The sequence below is a fragment of the Equus przewalskii genome, chromosome 12 (assembly GCF_037783145.1).
Source record: "Equus przewalskii isolate Varuska chromosome 12, EquPr2, whole genome shotgun sequence".
Classification (NCBI taxonomy): Eukaryota; Metazoa; Chordata; class Mammalia; order Perissodactyla; family Equidae; genus Equus; species Equus przewalskii.
The window spans coordinates 25,567,198-25,580,250 of record NC_091842.1 but is presented as its reverse complement, the minus strand read 5'-3'; the positions used below and the strand labels follow the sequence as shown (position 1 = coordinate 25,580,250).

The window sequence follows — 13,053 nt, the reverse complement described above, 5'->3', positions numbered from 1 at the left end:
GAGCATGCTTAGCTCAGTGCCTGAACTGAGGCTGGAGCTTAATAACAGTAGCTACCCTAACATGGGGAGGAGGCAGTAGGACATAGTGCTTCAGAGCCCATTGGCTAGATCAAGCTTCAAATTCCAAGGCTGCACTCACTACCTTGTACTAGCTATTTCATGTCTATGAGACAGTTCTCTCATCTGCCAAAATGCCAATCTTATAGCATTTTTGTTAGAATTAAATTAGATATAACTTAAAGTAAAATTTAACAGTATCTCTCAAGACTTACAAATGCACATGCCCTTTTACTCAGCAGTCTGTTTCCAGGAATTCATCCCAGGGATACATAGCCAAGGATAGTTTTTGCAATATTTGTAATAGCAAAAAGGCTATTTTTGGGGACTGGTTAAACAAATAAAATTAACTCTATCCAATGGAATAGTATGCTATTTTAAAATATAGCTCTTCTGTATGTTTCATATGGGAAGATCTTTAGTATGCACTGCTCAGGAAAACAAACAGTGCACAACAGTATATAGAGTGTGCTGCTATTTGTACAGAAGAGAGTATTTAACAAGTTAGCATGTTTAAAGCACTTAACACAATACCACATATATGGTGTAAGAGCCTGAATATACAAAGGGACAATGGCCAGACCACATGTCAAAGTAGAACTCTGACCCACAATCTGCAGCAACCAGCCCAGGAAGCCACCCTGCTGTGTCTAAGTCAGAGTTGGAAGGAGTCAGACCACTACCCCCAACAACCTCCTTTGTCTTATCTGAAGATGGTATTTAAGGTGGTGGTTTTGTACATTTTAGTGAGTTACTCAGCTTTCCTGAATTTCTGCTGTGTATAAATGCTATCAAACTTTGTTTGATTATCTCCTCTTGTTCTGTCTCATGTTAACTCAATTCTTAGACAAGCCAGTACAACCTAGAGGGTTGGAGAGTATTTCTTCCTCCCTTACAAAGGTAAATGTAGAGTTAGAGAGTTTCAAAAAACCTTAGTTCTCTTAACGGAGAAATTTCAGTTTTTTGAACATAGGAAATTATTTTTAGAAAATAGATTTTCTGTCTTTTAGGTAGACTTACTCAAAAATAAAGAAAAATCTTTTATAGTTTCTTTATCAAGATCAGACTAAAAATTCAAGTAAATGATCCTTTTAAGAGAAAGAGAACAAAATTCTAAGTTTGCACCAGCTTACTTTTGATATCAAAACACATTTGATTAAATTTATTCCACTCTTAGCCAACTTGACCACGCACAAAACTCTTTTCTCAGGGTTCCTCTTCCACAAGCCACCTAAACTTTTTTTAATTTTACATTTAGAATATGTTCTATGTCTTTCTTTTTAGCCTCTCTTTAGGACAAAAAATATTATGTTTTTCCTAACCCATTTTACTTGAGGACAAATTCATTTTTCTTAACAAAACAAAAATATCCATTTCTTACTTTTCCTACTGGAAACGTACATCTTACTTTCTTTGTATACAGAGATGCTTTCCTTATTAATTTTTAGTAGGTTAATCACATACATAGAGTTTTTAACACCTAGAAACCTTAATGTTTAGTGAAAAGAAAGAAGTAAGCAAGTATAAACTATTTTTTACATTAGCATTATGTGGCTTGGCAAATTTATAAATATTTTTCATAATTTCTATGAACATGTTACTTTACGGTACAATGTTTTAATAAAGCACAAGATGTTTATTAATAGACCCAAACATTTTAAGTTTCTTTCTAAAAATAAGACAAAAGTGGGTAAATTTAGACTTGCTTAGCAATTAATGTTTCAGTGTTTTATTCTATTTGAAAATGATCTGGATATTTAATGAATTTTCCATCATTTAATTTAACCAGGCAAAACTTCAAAGGTTTGAGTGACGTCAGCATCATGGCGGAGTGAGCTGTTCCCTGATATTCTCCTGTCTGGTATACAAAAGAGGATATTTAGATACCAACAGAGGACATTCACACAACACAAAAGATGTCTCAGAGATGAAAGCAGCCACATGTCTGAAGGTGGAGGTACTGGATCCCTTGGAGGAAGGGGAAGGAGGTAAGGTGAATTTCCTCTCCCTCCAAAATGGTAGCAACCATGAGACTGCACATGGCTCTGAGAGGAGAGAGGGGAGGGGTGGCCCTCTGCGGGAACACCTTCACTCTCCAAGTTCCCTCACAGCCCATGGGAAAGCATCACACAGAGGTGATTAAGCCATTGTGGGAATGTCTTCATCAAGCTAGGACCTAAGGAGAGCAGATAGGAAGGGCAGAGAAAGAACACCTTCAGGATCACACAGGTGAAAGAAAGCACTCCTCCCCCCTCCCGGAGCTCCTGCTCAGCCAGTTGGCCAGAGGGCCACACAGATAGAAAAGCAGCCAGTGGCTGAATCAAGTGAGCTGCAGATCACGGCAGGCTCAGAATATAAAGCTCTTGACACCCACCCAGTGCTGGCAGGGGGAAGCTGAGACCAGATACTATCACTATGCAGAGGCACACATCCACACCATCAAGCAGTATGAAAAAATATATTAAATCTCCAGACCAGAAGGAAAATTACAAGTACCCAGTAACCAATCCTGAAGGCATAGATATTTATAATCTAAATGACAGAGAATTCAAAATTGCTATCATAAAAAACCTCAACGAGCTACAAGAAAATACAGACAGTTCAATGAAATCAGGAACTCCTTCAAAGAAAAGGGATTGAAAATATAAAGAAACATCAGAAAGTTTGGAGATGAAAAACACAATGAATGAGAAAAAGAAAAATCTGCACTGCTTAAACAATAGAGCTGATATTATGCAGTAACAAATCAGCAGTCTTGAAGACAGAAATATAGAAATGCTTCAGATGGAGGAGTCGAGAGAACTAAGATGAAAATGAAATGAAGAAATTCTCCAAGAAATATCCGACTCAATTAGAAAATGCAAAATAAGGATTATAGATATTCCAGAGGGAGAAGAGAAGGAGAAATGGAGCAGAAACCTTGTTGAAGTAAGTAATAGCTGAGAACATTCCAAACATGCAGAAGGAGGTGGAAATACAAGTGAAAGAAGCCAATAGATTTCCTAATGGTATCAACATAAAAAGAAGTTCTCCAAGGCATATAGTAGTAAAGATGGCAAAAGTAAATGACAAAGAAAAAATACTAACGGCAGCAAGGTGGAAGAAAATAACTTACAAAGGAACCCCTATCAGGCTTTCAGCAGATTTCTCAGAAGAAACGTTACAGGCTAGGAGAAAGTGGAATGATAGAGTCAAAACTCTGACAGACAAAAACTTTCAGCCAAGAATACCCTATCCAGCAAAAATATCCTTCAGATATGATAGATAAATAAAAACTTTCCAAGATAAACAAAAGCTAAGGGAGCTCATCACCCCAAGAACACTCCTAGAAGAAATGATCAAGCTGCTCCTCATACCTAGAAAAAAATAAAGGGGGGTTACAAAACCTTGAACAAGGAGAGACAAAATCAGAAAATTGCAGCTCTCTATCAGAACAGGTTAGCAAACAATTATAATGTTAAAGATAAAGGGAAGGAAAACAACAAAAATAAATGTAATCTCCATTTTAACCACAAACTCAAAACACAAGATGGAACTAGATGTGACAATAATAACTTAGAAGGGGAAGAGGTAAGGGATGGAAATGGCTTCATCTAAGGAAAGCAGAGGCTATCATAAAATGGAATATCTCATCTATGAGATTTTTTTTATACAAATCTCATGGTTACTACTAAACAAATAATTAGAACAGACACATAAATGATAAATAAGGAGAAAACTAAGAAAACCATCATAGAAATCTACCTAACTTGATAGTCCAAAATACATGGCACAAGAAACAAAGGAAATGCAGAAGAATGGAAAAACAAGTGATAAAATGGCAGCATTAAGCCCTCATATATCAATAATCACTCTAAATGTAAATGGATTGAATTCACCCGTCAAAAGCCACAGAGTGGTGGGATGGATTTAAAAACAACACCCAACAATATGCTGCCTCCAGGAAATCCATCTCATCTCCAAAGACAAACACAGGCTCAGAGTGAAGGGATGGAAGATGATACTCCAAGATAATGGCAAAGAAAAGAAAGCAGGTGTTGCAGTATTTATATCAGACAAAGTAGACTTCAAGATAAAACAGGTAATGAGAGACAAAGAAGGGCACTATATAATGATCAAAGGGACACTCTGCCAAGAAGACATAGCACTTATAAATACATACGCACCCAACACAGGAGCACCAAATTACACAATGCAAGTATTAACCAGCCTAAAAGGAGATATTAATTACAATACAATAATAATAGGGGACCTCAACACCCCATTTACATCAATGGATAGATCATCCAGAGAGAAAATCAACAAAGAAACAGCAGATTTAAGTGAAAAACTAGACCAGATGGATTTTATACACATATACAGAACACTTCATCCAAAAACAGCAGAATTCACATTCATCTCAAATGCATGTGAAACATCCTCAAGAATAGAAGGTATGTTGGGAAATAAGGACTGCCTCAATAAAGGAAATCATATCAAGCATCTTTTCTCACCATAATGCTATGAAACTAGAAATCAACTACAAGAAAAAAAGCTGAGAAAGGGACAAATATGTGGAGGCTAAACTACACGCTACTGAACAGCCAATGTATCATTGAAGAAATTAAAAGAGAAATAAAAAATATCTCGAGACAAGTGAAAATGAAAATACACCATGCGAACTCATACAGGGTGCAGCAGAAGCGGTCCTAAGAGGGAAATTCAAAGCAATCCAAGCCCACCTTAACAAATTTGAATAATCTCAAATAAGTGATCTTAAACTACACCTAATAGAATTAGAAAAAGAACAAGGCCCAAAGTCAACAGAAATAGGGAAATAATAAAAAATTATAGCAGAAATAAATGAAATTTTGACCAAAAAGACAGTAGAAAGGATCCATGAAAGGAAGAGCTGTTTCTTTGAAAAGATAAACAAAATTGACAAACCCTTAGCCAGACTCACTAAGGAAAAAAGAGAGAAAGCTCAAATGAATAAAATCAGAACTGAAAGAGGAGAAATTACAATGGATAACACAGAAATAAAAAGGATTTTCATAGATTATAAGAGAATAGTATGAAAAGCTATATGGCAACAAATTGGACAATCTAGAAGAAATGCATAAATTCTTAGATTCATACAACCTCCCAAAACTGAATCAAGAAGAAGTAGAGAATCTAAATAGACCAACCACAAGTAAAGAACTTGAAACAGTAATCAAACACCTCCCCAAAAATAAAAGTCCAGGACCAGAGGGCTTCTTGGAGAATTCTACCAAACATTCAAAGAAGATTTAATACCTATCCTTCTCCAACTACTCAAAAAAAAATGGAGTAAGATGGAACACTTCCTAACACATTCTATGAAGCCAACATCACCCTGATCCCAAACCCACACAAGGACAACACAAAGAGGGAAAATTACAGGACAATACCGCTGATGAACATAGACACGAAAAATAACAAAATATTGGCAAACAGAAAACAGCAATACATTAAACAGATCATACACCATGATCAAGTGGGATTTATACCAGAGATGCAGGGATGGTTCGACATCGGCAAATCAATCAGTGTGATACACCACGTTAACAAAATGAGGAATAAAAACCACACGGAGCCCTCTTTAAAGATTGCCTTGGCTGAAGAGAGCTGCCTTCCTCAAGGTTACACCACCTTCAAGGGACAGCCCGCACTAATTACTGATTAGTGTGGGCATGTAAAGGCCAGGATCTCTTTATCTTGGAACAACTTTAAGGGGCTGTCCAAAGTCCAGAGGTCCCAGTGGGTTGGCTGAGGGCTTTTTGGGGAGTTCACGGCTGATAAATTTCTTCCTCTGTGAAATTCCACATCGTTCCCCTTGCTTCACAGGTGTTGATCCCAAAAGGAATCCTTAATAAACTTCTTACACAAGTAATCTCTGTCTCTGGGTCTGCTTCTTAGAAATCCCAACATACGAAAACACTCCAAGCTCCTTCCTGCCTCAGAGCTTTGCACTATTAGTGCAGAATTAATCACCAGTTGTTCCCTTTGTCTATTGGTTTAATTTTCATTTTCCTTATCACTTGTGGGTTGAGTAACTTTTCAATTTGCCTTTCTTTTGGGGAAGCTGTTCTACAACAGTGATGACTACTACATCATCTCCTTGAGGTTCCCCCACCCCTTTCTGGGGTTCTGAGACACAATTAGCTTGGAGTGCAGATTTTCACATTTAGATGCAACAGCATCTACTGCTGGGGCTAAAACTTCATTGGTAATAATGCACTTTGCTTTTAAAGATTGTAGTCTGTAGAGGATGTCTTTCCGGGTCAGCTGAGTGGTTCCTGGAATAAAACCATTGCTAAAGGAGCAGAAAGGAAACAGTGTTTAGAAGGAAGGATTTCCTTCATCATGTTCGTTAGGATAGTGTAGATGGTTCATGTACATTCTGTATTCTCAGAATGAGTTAGTCAGAGTACCAGCAAGGGATCTATTTGTCTTCCTTTCATTATTTTGCTTTGCCTTTCTTGGGATCTCAAAGTTATGACCCTTCTGACCTAACATGAAAGGGTGTTAAAAGCTGGATGATTATCTTCTGGCTGAAGATCATTCATAATGCTCAGCTTGAAGAGGGTTTTGATTGAAAAGTAATGTTACCAATGTTGATTGAGTACTTGAGTGCCAGGTGCTATTCTAAGTGTTCTGCATGTTTTAACTCATTTAATCCCCACCCAAAACCCCCAAACACAAAAGCTGTGAGTGACTTGCCCAAGATAACCAGTAGGAAGTGGCAGTGTAGGAACTGAACGCTGCAGCCTGACCCCAGAGCTGTACACTTAACCACTTCCATCCAATGTCTCTTAAAATGGGCATGACTGTTTGATGGTTTTTTTCCAAAGGAAGAATTAAGGCATTCATCTTTTCTGTGCTGCTACTCCGACCTGCTGTGACTTCCACTGTGAGGTGTAGTGGAATGGTTCAGAGTGTGTCCTGGAGCCAGATACTCTTACAACTTCACCTTGGACAAGCCACTTCACTTCCGTGAGTCTCAGGTTTTGTCTGGTCATTCCTGGACTCTTGACACTGACTCATCTTTATTTTGGAAAGGACAAGTCCCTTCAGTGGAATTCTTCAGGAAACAGACAACCAGGACTAAAATTCAAGTTTCCTCGGAATATCTTCCCTTTCTAAACATGGCAACATAACAACAGGTTTTTACTCCAAGCTTATTCCTTAAAGATGTGCCCCCTAGGGATAAGTAGTTAGCCTCCCATGGCCTAACACTTTTCCGTAATTTCAAGGCGCTCTCTAGCAACAGGCCCACTGCCAGCAATTTATGCCCAGAAGCAGCACTTTATTTAAAGACATTACCCTTAGAAAATTAATTTCTGGCAACATATAATTCCTATCATATCTTTAAAAGAATCTGTTAACAGTGATCAATCTTACCTATTAAAAATATTTTCTGTCCAAATAAATCATTCGGGGAAACATGACATAGTTTCTTGCCAGGGAGCAAACTGTTATTTTAAATAAAAAATAATTTTCCAGTATTGCTCTGGAGTGTTGTCTTAGTTGATTATAAACACAATGGATTCATTTATTCACTGATTCATGAAAAAATATGTATTGAGAAGGCCAGCCCCGGTGGCCTAGTGGTTAAGTTCGGTGTGCTGCACTTCAGCAGCCTGGGTTTGGTTCCTGGGCATGGACATACACCACTTGTCAGTGGCCATGCGGTGGCAGTGGCCCACATACAAAATACAGGAAGATTGGCAACAGATGTTAGCTCAGGGCGAATCTTCCTCATTTTGTGAATGGCGTAAAAGAATGGTCTATTTTCATTCTTTTACATGTGGCTGTGCAGTTTTCCCAACAATATTTGTTGAAGAGACATTCCTTTCTCCATTGTATGTTCTCAGCTCCTTTGTTGAAGATTAGCTGTCCATAGATATGCAGTTTTCTTTCTGGCCTTTCAATTCTGTTCCAATGATCAGTGTGTCTGTTTTTGTACCAGTACCATGCTGTTTTGATTACTATAGCTTTGTAGTATGTTTTGAAGTCAGGGATTGTGATGCCTCCCACTTTGTTCTTTTTTCTCAGGATTGCTTTAGCAATTCAGGGTCTTTGGTTGCCCCATATGAATTTTAGGATTCTTTGTTCTATTTCCGTGAAGAATGTCATTGGGATTCTTATTGGGATTGCCTTGAATCTCTGAATTGCTTTCCGTAGTATGGACATTTTAGCTATGTTTATTCTTCCAGTCCACGTGCATGATATCTTTTTCCATTGCTTTATGTCATCATCTATTTTTTTCGATAATGTCATATAGTTTTCATTGTATCATTTCCTTGGTTAAATTTATTCCTAGATATTTTATTCTTTTTCTTGCGATTGTAAGTGGAATTGTATTCTTGATTTCTATTTCTGTAAGTTCATTATTAGAGTATAGAAATGCAATTGATTTTTGTAAGTTGATATTGTACCCTGCAATTTACTGTAGTTGTTGGTTATTTCTAATAGTTTTCCAATGGATTCTTTAAGGTTTTCTATATATAAGATCACGTCGTCTGCAAACAGCAAGAGTTTCACTTCTTCATTTCTTGTTTGGATTCCTTTTATTCCTTCCTCTTGCCTAATTGCTCTGGTCCAAACTTCCAGTACTATTTTGAATAAGAGCGGTGATAGTGGGCACCCTTATCTTGTTCCTGTTCTCAGAGGGATGGCCTTCAGTTTTTCCCCATTAAGTATGATGTTGGCTGTAGCGTTTATTGCGTTGAGGTTATTTCCTTCTATCCCCATTTTGTTAAGAGTTTTCATCATAAATGGCTGTTGGATCTTGTCAAATGCTTTCTCTGCATCGATTGAGATGATCATGTGGTTTTTACTCCTCATTTTGTTAATGTGGTGTATCACATTGATTGATTTGTGGATGTTGAACCATCCCTGAGTCCCTGATATAAATCCCACTTGATCATGGCGTATGATCTTTTTAGTGTATTGCTGTATTCAGGTTGCCAATATTTTGTTGAGGATTTTTGCATCTATGTTCATCAGTGATATTGGCCCTTAGTTTTCCCTTTTTGTGTTGTTCTTGTGAGGCTTTGGTATCAGAGTGCTGTTGGCCAAGAAGAATGTTTAGGAAGCATTCCATCTTCCCTAATTTTTTGGAAGAGCTTGAGAAGGATAGCTATTAAATCCTCTTTGAAAGTTTGGCAGAATTCTCCAGGGAGGTCGTCTGGTCCTGGGCTTTTATTTTGGGGGATATTTTTGATTACCATTTCAATCTCTTTACTTGTGATTGGTATATTCATATTCTCTATTTCTTCTTGATTCAGCTTTGGGAAGTTGTAAGAGTCTCAGAATTTATCCATTTCTTCTGGATTGTCCATTTTGTTGGCATATAGCTTTTCGTAGTATTCTCTTCTAATCCTTTGTATCTCTGTGGTATCTGTTGTAATTTTTCCTCTGTGATTTCTAATTTTATTTATCTGAGCTTTCTCTCTCTTTTTTCTAAGTCTGGCTAGAGGGTAGTCAATTTTGTTTATCTTCTCAAAGAACGAGCTCTTAGTTTCATTGATCCTTTCTACTGCCTTTATTGTTTCAATTGCATTTATTTCTGTTCTGATTTTTATTATTTCTCTCCTTCTTCTGACTTTGGGCTTTGTTTGCTCTTCTTTTTCTAGGTGTAATATGAGATTGCTTATTTGGGATTTTTCTTGTTAAGGTGAGCCTGTATTGCAGTGAATTTCCCTCTTAGTACCACTTTTGCTGCATTCCATGTGAGTTGGTATGGTATGTTTTCATTTTCGTTTGTCTCCCGATATTTTTTTATTTCTCCTTTAATTTCTTCAGTGGTCCATTGGTTGTTCAATAGCATGTTATTTAGTCTCCACATCTTTGTCCCTTTCTCAGCTTTCTTCTTATAATTACTTTCTAGCTTCATAGCATTGTGATTGGAAAAGATGCTTGTTATTATTTCAGTCTTCTCAAACTGATCGAGGCTTGCCTTGTTTCCCAACGTACAGTATATCCTTGAGAATGTTCCATGCACACTTGAGAAGAATGTGTATTCTGCTTTATTTGGATGGAGTATTCTATATATATCTATTAAGTCCAATTGGCTTAGCTTTTCACTTAATTCCACTGTTTCCTCGTTGACTTTCTGTCTGGATGATCTATCCATTGATGTAAGTGGAGTGTCGAGGTCCCTTACCATTATCGTGTTACTATTAATATCTCCTTTTAGGTTTGTGAATAGTTGCTTTATGTACTTTGGTGCTCCTGTGTTGAGTGCATAGATATTTATAAGTGTTATGTCTTCTTGGTGGCGTGTCCCTTTGATCATTATATACAGCTTCTCTTTGTCTCTCTTTACGTGTCTTATCTCGAAGTCTGCTTTCTCTGGTATAAGTATTGCAACACTTGCTTTCTTTTGTTTGCCATTAGCTTGAAGTATTTTCTTCCAGCTCTTCACTCTGAGCCTGTGTTTGTTGTTGGAACTGAGATGTGTTTTCTGGAGGCAGCATGTTGTTTGGTCTTGTTCTTTTCACTGGACAAAGTATTCTTGGCTGAAAGTTTTTGTCCTTCAAAGATTTGAATATGTCATTCCAGTCTCTCCTAGACTGTAAGGTTTTTGCAGAGAAATCTCCTGAAAGCCTGATAGGGGTTCCTTTGTAGGTTATTTTCTTCTGCCTTTCTGCCCTTAGAATTTTTTTCTTTGTCATTCACTTTTGCCAGTTCCACTACTATCTGCCTTGTGGTACGTCTTTTTACATTGACTTATTTAGGAGATCTGATAGTCTCTTCCACATAGATTTCCATCTCCTTTCCGAGCTTTGGGGATTTCTCTGCTATTATTTCTTTGAACAAGCTTTCTGCTCCCTTCTCTTTCTCTTATCTGGAATACCTGTAATTCTTATGTTGCATTTCCTAATTGAGTCAGATATTTCTCAGAGACTTTCTTCATTTCTTTTTAGTCTTAGTTCTCTCTCCTCCTCTATCTGGAGCATTTCAACATGTCTATCCTCGATTATGCTGATCCGCTCCTCTGTGATGTGTGCTCGAGCATTCAGGGTATCCATATTTTGTTTTATCTCTTCCATTGTGTCTTTCACCTCCAATATTTTGGATTGATTCTTCTTTATAGTTTCAATCTCTTTTGTGATGTAGCTCCCAAACTCCTTGAATTGTTTCTCTACATTCTCTTTTAATTTGTTGAGTTTTTTGATGGTACCTATTTTGAATTCTCTGGCATTTAGATTACATATTTCTGTGTCCTCAGGACTGATTTATGGGTATTTGTCATTTTCTTTCTGGTCTGGAGATTTAATATAATTTCTGATACTGCTAGAGGGTGTGGTTCTGTTTTTGTGCATAGTGGTATTATTTGGTCACAGTTACTGCCTATTGCTACTGGGTGGGGGTCAAGAGCCATGACCTCTGAGCCTTCTGAATTCTGCTGAGATCCCAGGCACTGGAGCCAGTGCTGGGCTGGTGGGGGAGAGGGCCGCTTTCTTCTGTGTGCTCTCGGGGTTTTCTCACTCTGCTCTCACTATCTGCTCTCCTGGGATGTTGGCTTGATGAGGTCACCCCCCAAGATAGATTTCGTCTCAATAGAGGGCTTCCCTCTAGGCCTTGAGGGCCCTCAGGGATCTTTGATGTTCCCTTAAACGAACCTCCCCTCCCCCTTTCCTTCCCTCAAGGAGGCTGTCTGGGGTCCCAGATGGCAGTCTTTTGGGTAGAGAGAGAAATTTTCTCTTACCCCATTCCACCTCCTCTGAGGGGGGCTCCAGCCTCTCTGCCCTCCATCATATGGCTGCATGGGTCTCTCAGACAACTTTTGTGTGGTGTTTGGATGTCCTCTGTTGGGGTATGAATGTCTTTTTTGTTGTATGGTGGAGGGGAGAGATTACTGGGAAAGCTCATTCTGCCATGATGCTGACGTCACTCCTCTAAACTCACCCTAAAATATTTTAGAGCAGAAACAATACTGTTAAAACAAAAGTGTAGTCCCCCAGGGTGGTTCATTTGCAGTGTGAATTTGAATGTTTGTACTACTTTCTTTTAGGATTCTTCTCTGGTCTTCTAGCTGAAAGGAATTTCTTTTTCTTCTGAACTCCTTTATCAAATTATCTAGGACGTTTGTGATTGCATTAAAATTGCTCCTCCATTTATCTTGTCTCCCCTAGGGTAGTTTCAGGTCCTCAAAGGGTAAAGACTTTGTCGTATTCATTTTTATAATACCAGCTCTTAGCTCAGTGATTTTCACTCTCCAGACTTTGGGTAACATTTCAGAATAAATGTTAAGAAGAAACATATCATTGCTATTTGGCCAAATAATGGCATTAAAAAATATATGTTATTTTACACTGTGGTTAGAAGTATGGCCTCTGGAGTTAGACTTCTTGGGCTTGAAAGTAGACATTGACACTTATTAGCTGGATAATCTTGGAAAAACTACCCAACCTCCCTATGCCTCCATTTTCTCATCTGTTAAATGGGGATAATAATAGTACCCTCACTCTAGAGTTGCTGCCATGAGAAAATGCAGTAATGTTGCTAAGTGGTAAGGACAGTGCCTGGCACTCAGTAATAGCTCAATTAACAATGCTTTCCTAATCATTACTTATGATCTCTTACCTGGACAATATAAGGCGGCAATGGTTTCTGTAGAGAACCGGGCTTCAATTATGTTCTTTTAGAAGTGGCACAGGGCATCCCCTATTTAAAGAAATGTGGATAAGTTTTTTGCCTTTGAAAAAGCAGTGAATTAATGGATCTAGTCCTTGATCACCAATGGCTGCTGTCATCATGAAAAAAGAGATAACTAAATGTTAATGTGCCTCCTGGTGAAAGAATATCATATGACCTAAGAAATAGTCTTGACAAAAAGAAACAATCAGGCAGGAATCTGATTAACCTCTAGATCTATCTACCAATTTTCAGCAAATACACAGGACAGAGGAACATGTTAAGCACCACAGGGATGCAATTAGCAAATTCTAGGCTGTGAACTATTAAAAACGACCAATGACTCAG

At 38.0% G+C, this 13,053-nt stretch overlaps 1 long non-coding RNA gene across 1 annotated transcript in view; it reads left to right on the top strand.

The window, feature by feature from the left end:
- Nucleotides 1-1,757: 1,757 nt before the first annotated feature.
- The window catches only part of LOC139074904 (uncharacterized), a 27,960-nt gene continuing 16,664 nt past the window's right edge, over nt 1,758-13,053 (top strand). Inside the window, exon 1 of the long non-coding RNA XR_011524838.1 lies at nt 1,758-2,045. This is a non-coding gene — a long non-coding RNA (uncharacterized lncRNA). The remainder of the gene's footprint in view (nt 2,046-13,053) is intronic.